Source organism: Pinus tabuliformis, chromosome 3_1 (genome assembly GCF_031772625.1).
Source record: "Pinus tabuliformis cultivar Carrire ecotype Pingquan chromosome 3_1, CPIR1, whole genome shotgun sequence".
In the NCBI taxonomy this organism is placed as follows: Eukaryota; Viridiplantae; Streptophyta; class Pinopsida; order Pinales; family Pinaceae; genus Pinus; species Pinus tabuliformis.
This window is the reverse complement of record NC_142301.1, coordinates 1,561,343-1,569,073: the sequence shown is the minus strand read 5'-3', so window position 1 is coordinate 1,569,073 and position 7,731 is coordinate 1,561,343. Positions and strand designations below refer to the sequence as shown.

General features: G+C 51.4%; 1 pseudogene; it reads right to left on the bottom strand.

The window, feature by feature from the left end:
* LOC149185476 (linamarin synthase 1 pseudogene) lies at window positions 1-585 on the bottom strand (annotated as a pseudogene).
* Between the last annotated feature and the right edge of the window lie 7,146 nt (window positions 586-7,731).

Sequence of the window (7,731 nt, the reverse complement as noted above, 5' to 3'; positions counted from 1 at the left end):
TCACATGGTTTCATTTTCGGATTGGACTGCTTTACTCATCGTCATCATGTCTTTTACGAAAGTGTTTAAATTCAGGAAAGAAGATCCTCCGGGGAGGACTGCCTTCGTTGACGACTCCTTCAGCCTGAGAACGTTGTCTCTCATCTCCTTTCCTTCCGGTGTTGTCATCATTCTCCTGATAACATCCTCCACCTCTTCTTTCATGAGCACCTTGTGGTTATCTACCTCCACATCCTGGAAAGCTAGGCCGATTTTCCACACCTCCTTGGCGAATCTGCATTTAAGGAACTGATCAGCAGCATATGGGAATCCCACTACGGGAACTCCCATGCTCATTGCCTCCAAGGTAGAGTTCCATCCGCCGTGTGTGAGGAACAATCCCACTGAGACATGGGCAAGTACTTTTGACTGTGGTGCCCACCTCACAAACAGTGCCCGCTCCTTTGTTCGTTCTTCAAAGCCGTCGGGTAAAATCGCAACCTGGCCTGCTGCGATATCCAACCAAAGAACCCACAAGAAAGGTTGTCCGCTGCCCTCTAGCCCTAGCGCTAGCTGTTCTAGCGGTTGCTGGGATTTCGCAGCCATGCTCCCAAAGGAAACGTATATAACTGATCACGGTTGTTGCATATCGAGCCATGGGAGGCAGCTCTCCTCCTCTTCCAACAGACTGCTGCACGAATACCTTCCCTGTAAAAAATTGGGAAGAAAAAGAGGTTCAGTGGCCAAAGCAGGACAGCCATTCAAAGGGAGTGCTGTTATTGCATCCCTCCTGTCATGCCCCCAATCTTTTTTTTTCTAATTGGGCGGTGCGCGGCACCACCGAACGCCCAACCTTTCGACCGCACGTTTATGGACTACGCCTCAAACACATAAACTTGACTTATTATTATTTCCACATACATTAATCTTCATTAAACATAACCTTTCATCAACATTCAATATAAACCAATGCTGCAATAATAATCCACACAATACGCCTCAAACACATAAACTTGACTTATTATTATTTCCACATACATTAATCTTCATTAAACATAACCTTTCATCAACATTCAATATAAACCAATGCTGCAATAATAATCCACACAATAATTTTCATGGGAGGGGCAACTCCCCAAGAGTTCGCCCAACCAATTTATATTATAACCCATTCACAAATAGTTACAACCGGTGCGCCGGACTGAAGTCTCGGCCGCACACCCAACAATACACAAAGAGGCATCGGGCAAACCCACGACCGCCGTTCGTTCCAAATTACAACTCGTGCAAACGCCCGTTCACAGCTGCACGACCCACGGCCGAGTTGGCTCACCCGAGCACTAACTCGCCGGCTGGTTCGTTACTTCCGCCAATATGACACAGCCCACCCGTGACCGCGACCGAGTTGACTCACCCGAGCTCCAACTCGTCGCTGGTTCTGCGCCTCTGCCAATATACCACGGTCCAACTGTTTTACAATTACACTACCTGCGGCAGGCCTCGTCCAAACTCTGACTCGCCCCGCCGAATAGCTGACAGGCCGCCCACCTGTTTATTACCGCACTTGACCTGCGGCCGAGTTGGCTCACCCGAGCTCTCAACTCGCCGCCCGGTTATGCACTACTGTGTCCGCCTTCGTGCGCCGATACTACCCGAGGTAGCTCGCCCGAGCTCTACCTCCAACCGGACCTGCGCACTTCAACGTGCCACCCGAACCAAGTTGCTGCTACCAAGATCCGCCTCCCTGTTTACTACGCTCGAACGTTTACTTGCCCTATGGTTTCAACAGTCCTCACGGTTCAATCTGCTCGGCCTCACTTGACAACCCAACCTGCGTTCCACCTTAAGACTTCGCACTACAAGAGAGTGCGCATATCTGTTCTTGTCTTTTGCGTGTAGAGAGAACGCTCCAGACTTCTTCGCTGCCTTTGTCAAAGTGAGCTCGCCTCCTTTATAGTCGCCCAGCTTGCCTCTAGGGGCTTCTAACCTTTCGGCCGACGCCCTTACTTTAACTTCACGAAACCCCGAATTGTCTTGAAGGGCGGGTCGGTCCTTGCTTTAAGGCAAGGCCGACCACGTCCTTATAACTTCGGCCCTTTGTTCTTTAATTCGTGAGCCTTTTGCCCACTGTTCGTTGCTACCCGCGCCCGTGTGTCAACTGTCGCCCATGTTCCAGCTCGGCCCGCGTCCACTCGTGCTCATGCCCAACTCGTGTCCGCCCTACCTTCGCCCATGTCTCCAACTCGTCACCTGCACCCGGGTAAGGTTCGCCTTTGGGTCGCCCACTCGTTTGGTGCGGGTCGCCCTCGGGTCGACCTACCGATCCTTCAACCGGCTCTCCGTTTACCGTCACACGCCGCGCCCTGCTCGTGTCCGCGTTCATTACTGTGTCTGCCTGCCCGGCGGGCGGGCGCGCTTTCGCCCAGCTCGCCGCCCAACCGTCTGTCGTGTCTGTCTGCCCGGCGGGCGGGCGCGCTTTCGTCCAGCTCGCCGCCCAACCGTCTTCCGTGTCTGTCTGCCCGGCGGGCGGGCGCGCCTTCACCCGGCTCACCGCCCAACCGTCGTGTGTGTCTACTCGGTAAGCGGGCGCGCTCCTGCCCAGCTCGCCGTTCAACCGTCTCGTGTCTGTCCGGTAAGCGGGCGCGCCTCTGCCCAGCTCGTCGTTCTGTCGTGTGCGTCCGCCCGGTGGGTGGGCGCGCTTCTGCCCAGCTCGCCACCCGACCGTCGTCCAGTTTGTCCGCCCGCCGGGTCGCCGTGCATGGTCCGCCCGCCCGGCTCGCCCGTGGGTCATGTTACTTTCGTGCCAACCGTCGTGCACGCCCTGCCCGACTCGCTAGGGCGTCACACTCTCCTCCACCCGAAGACGTTGTCGACCCGACAACTTATCATCCACCGCCAAGGCTGGAATCTACTATGGTGTAAGCTCCCTCATACGAGGTAACCATCAACCTGTATAGAGTCTGCTCCCACCAAGTCCGCTTCATAATCAAATGTTCATCTGATGGTCTCATGCCCAGATCTATGGGAACCCCCCATTTTCTGCTGCACGTCCTCCTACCTGCTCAATCTCCAAGTGAGGGCTCATTGCCTTGAACAGCCAACAATGAGCCCACCTCCTTTTGTCTTCTAAGAAGATGTCTGGGGAGAGCTTGAAGGCTCTCCTTGGCTAATCAATTCGATCCATCTGTCAGGATCTTCAACTTCCATTCTCTGTAGGTATGCTTCCCGGTCTTCCCTCTGGTTACTCGGCCTCACATACAGCTCCTCATCATCATCCTCGTCTTCCACTATCTCTAGTCTTCTCGATAGTTCTGAGATACTATCTGAAAGTGTGCGGATGACTACCGTTTGTTCTTCAAACTTTGCTTCCAATGTGGTCAACCTCTTGTCCACCTTCGTTTTGTCCTCCACTTGCATACCTCCTAATTTACGATCAGTCTTGTTTACCCCAATGGTTGGGACACCAATGGGAACATCCTCCCTGCCATCGTAAATGAAGAGCTTTCTCAAATGGGGCACAACCATGGCCTCGAATTGTTTCATAAATTCCATCCCCAATACTGCTTCATAGTCATCGATCCTCACTATGGTGAAGTCTACCTTCCCGGTCCATTCACCAAGTGTGGCATCCACCTTTTCGGCCGTACCAAGGATTGCTGTTGGAGGAGAGTTTACTGTCTTCATTTGCGCCTTTGTAGGTACAAACTTCAGCCCAAGTCTCCTTGCAGTGTCTTCACTCATGAAATTGTGTGAAGCCCCACTATCGATCATAGTGAGAACATCCGCTCCACCTATCTTCATCTGGACATATTCCAACTGGTTCCTTTCTGGATCTCTTCTAGAAGCCACTTCCGTGGTAGCAGCTGCTCCAAGGATCTGCATCATTCCTATGGAAGCATGATCATCCTCCTCAACAGGTTGAGCAACCGCAGCTATCTTTGGTTTAGATGGGCAATTCTTTACCGTGTGTGGCCCTTCACATAGCCAACACTTCAAGGGCTTCTTGAACTTTGCGCCATCCTCTAGCTTCGGAGACTCTTCTTTCTTTTTCTCCTTTGGTTTTTCAAACTTCTTTTTCTCATTAGAAGTTTCATCAAAATGGTCCACCAGCTTGTCGACTGCAGCAAAGGCTTCTTCAAGTGTCCTGATCTTCTGTCTCTTTACTTCGTTGCGGGCCCAAGGCTTCAACCCAATAATAAAGTTAAACACCTTGTCCTTTTCTGCCATATCGGGAAGTTCTAGAGCCGCACTTGAGAACTCTCGCTGATATGTCTGCAAGCTTCCGGTTTGTTTGATAAATTTGATTTTTGTCCTTGCTTCCCAAGTTTCATCTTGCGGACTGAAGTGGGTCTGCAAGGCTTTCTTCATATCGCTCCAAGAAGTGATCTCTTCAGCATTGCCATTGATGATTTGATCCACCCTTCTACGCCACCACATTTTGGCATCATTTGTTAGAAACTGAGCGGCCACCTTGACTTGGGTCTCACCATCGGGTAGACTCAATCGTTCTAGGTACTGCTCCATGTCCCACAAAAAGTTACCGAGTGTCTTCGCGCTCCTTGTACCGTCATAGGATTCTGGCTCCTTGACCTTTACATGAGGCACCCCTCCACCTGAGTTGTACTTCATGGCCCTTTTCAGTATTGCAATTTCGTCATTAGCTTGTTCAAGACTCTTACATACCTTGTCAAGAGCCCCCTTCAAATTCGTAATTTCTGCGAGACCTTGGTCCCTCGATTCTTCAACTTCCTTGACCCTTTCTTCCAATCGGGTACACTGGAATTCTGTGAACTCATGCTGCCTCTTGAGTTCCTCATGTTGTGTACGAAGTTCCACCAACTCCTCCCTGAGTTTTAGGATGGCTTCTCGCTCTTTAACAAGCGAGCTCACATCTTGGCTCCAAGTAGACTCCAAGGCTTCCATTCTTTCGATTACCTTATCCATGAATTCATGTTGAGGATCCCTTGCGGGTTCCTTCATTGTGTGACTGGACCCGGCTTGAGAATCGGCGGCCATCTTCTTTTGTGATCTTGTTCCGACCATTCACTGCTTCTCCAAGTCACCTGTATGCAGATTCACCTTCAATTTTTAACCGAGACAACCCTGTCAAGCTTAAAAATATTTCGAACCAGCTCGCTGACCGAGCTCTGATACCACCTGTCACGCCCCCAATCTTTTTTTTTCTAATTGGGCGGTGCGCGGCACCACCGAACGCCCAACCTTCCGACCGCACGTTTATGGACTACGCCTCAAACACATAAACTTGACTTATTATTATTTCCACATACATTAATCTTCATTAAACATAACCTTTCATCAACATTCAATATAAACCAATGCTGCAATAATAATCCACACAATAATTTTCATGGGAGGGGCAACTCCCCAAGAGTTCGCCCAACCAATTTATATTATAACCAATTCACAAATAGTTACAACCGGTGCGCCGGACTGAAGTCTCGGCCGCACACCCAACAATACACAAAGAGGCGTCGGGAAAACCCACGACCGCCGTTCGTTCCAAATTACAACTCGGGCAAACGCCCGTTCACAGCTGCACGACCCACGGCCGAGTTGGCTCACCCGAGCACTAACTCGTCGGCTGGTTCGGTACTTCCGCCAATATGACACAGCCCACCCGTGACCGCGACCGAGTTGACTCACCCGAGCTCCAACTCGTCGCTGGTTCTGCGCCTCTGCCAATATACCACGGTCCAACTGTTTTACAATTACACTACCTGCGGCAGGCCTCGTCCAAACTCTGACTCGCCCCGCAGAATAGCTGACAGGCCGCCCACCTGTTTATTACGGCACTTGACCTGCGGCCGAGTTGGCTCACCCGAGCTCTCAACTCACCGCCCGATTATGCTTACTGTGCCCGCCTTCGTGCGCCGATACTATCCGAGGTAGCTCGCCCGAGCTCTACCTCCAACCGGACCCGCGCACTTCAACGTGCCACCCAAACCAAGTTGCTGCAACCAAGATCCGCCTCCCTGTTTACTACGCTCGAACGTTTACTTGCCCTATGGTTTCAACAGTCCTCATGGTTCAATCTGTTCGGCCTCACCCAGCAACCCAACCTGCGTTCAACCTTAAGACTTCGCACTACAAGAGAGTGCGCATTTCTGTTCTTGTCTTTTGCGTGTAGAGAGAACGCTCTAGACTTCTTCGCTGCCTTTGTCAAAGTGAGCTCGCCTCCTTTATAGTCGCCCAGCTTGCCTCTAGGGGCTTCTAACCTTTCGGCCGACGCCCTTACTTTAACTTCACGAAACCCCGAATTGTCTTGAAGGGCGGGTCGGTCCTTGCTTTAAGGCAAGGCCGACCACGTCCTTATAACTTCGGCCCTTTGTTCCTTAATTCGTGAGCCTTTTGCCCACTGTTTGTTGCTACCCGCGCCCGTGTGTCGACTGCCGCCCATGTTCCAGCTCGGCCCGCGTCCACTCGTGCTCACGCCCAACTCGTGTCCGCCCTGCCTTCGCCCATGTCTCCAACTCGTCACCTGCGCCCGGGTAAGGTTCGCCCTTGGGTCGCCCGCCCGTTTGGTGCGGGTCGCCCTCGGGTCGACCTACCGATCCTTCAACCGGCTCTCCGTTTACCGTCACACGCCGCGCCCTGCTCGTGCCCGCGTTCATTACTGTGTCTGTCTGCCCGGCGGGCGGGCGCGCCTTCGCCCAGCTCGCCGCCCAACCGTCTGTCGTGTCTGTCTGCCCGGCGGGCGGGCGCGCTTTCGTCCAGCTCGCCGCCCAACCGTCTGTCGTGTCTGTCTGCCCGGCGGGCGGGCGCGCCTTCGCCCGGCTCGCCGCCCAACCGTCGTGTGTGTCTACCCGGTAAGCGGGCGCGCTCCTGCCCAGCTCGCCGTTCAACCGTCTCGTGTCTGTCCGGTAAGCGGGCGCGCCTCTGCCCAGCTCGCCGTTCTGTCGTGTGCGTCCGTCTGGTGGGTGGGCGCGCTTCTGCCCAGCTCGCCACCCGACCGTCGTCCAGTTTGTCCACCCGCCGGGTCGCCGTGCATGGTCCGCCCGCCCGGCTCGCCCGTGGGTCATGTTACTTTCGTGCCAACCGTCGTGCACGCCCTGCCCAACTTGCTAGGGCGTCACACCTCCCTTCCAGTTCCTCGAACGTGTTCACTAATACGTAGTCGCCTTTGCTTTGCTTCTGTGATTCGTAACGAAAGATATTGAAACGAATGCCCCACGGATCGTGGTCTGCTTTCCGGTAAATCAGGTCGGTTGGTTTCAATGGTGGGATGTTGCCCGGAAGGCAAGTGATGAGTTTTTCTTGATTTCTGGCTTCCCTTACTGAACAAGTTGCAAAGAAAGTATAATCATTATCTTTGCAAAGAAAGTATAATCATTATCTTTGCAGAACAAATGAAAAGCATTTAGGTTTCTATGGTGTAGTGACATTGCAAAGAAAATTAAAATAGAAATGAAACAATTGCTTTATCTTTCCATCTCGGATACTTCATTGCAATTATAGTGATGAGGATTCGCTCGATGTACATCGTAAATATTTAAATCCCAAAAAATTCCTGTAAACATGAAAAATTAAAAGTAAGAGTAATGATCAATCATTTTTTTATAAATTTATTTTAATTTTAATTTTAATAAATAATTAATATTTATGTTTTTTAAATCGGGATAAAGCTAATAGAAAAAGATTGATAATTTTTTATCCTAAAGTCACCCAAAACTCATTTTTATAAGACGATCGAAGATTAAAATAATAATTAATAATAATAATTTTTTTGATAAT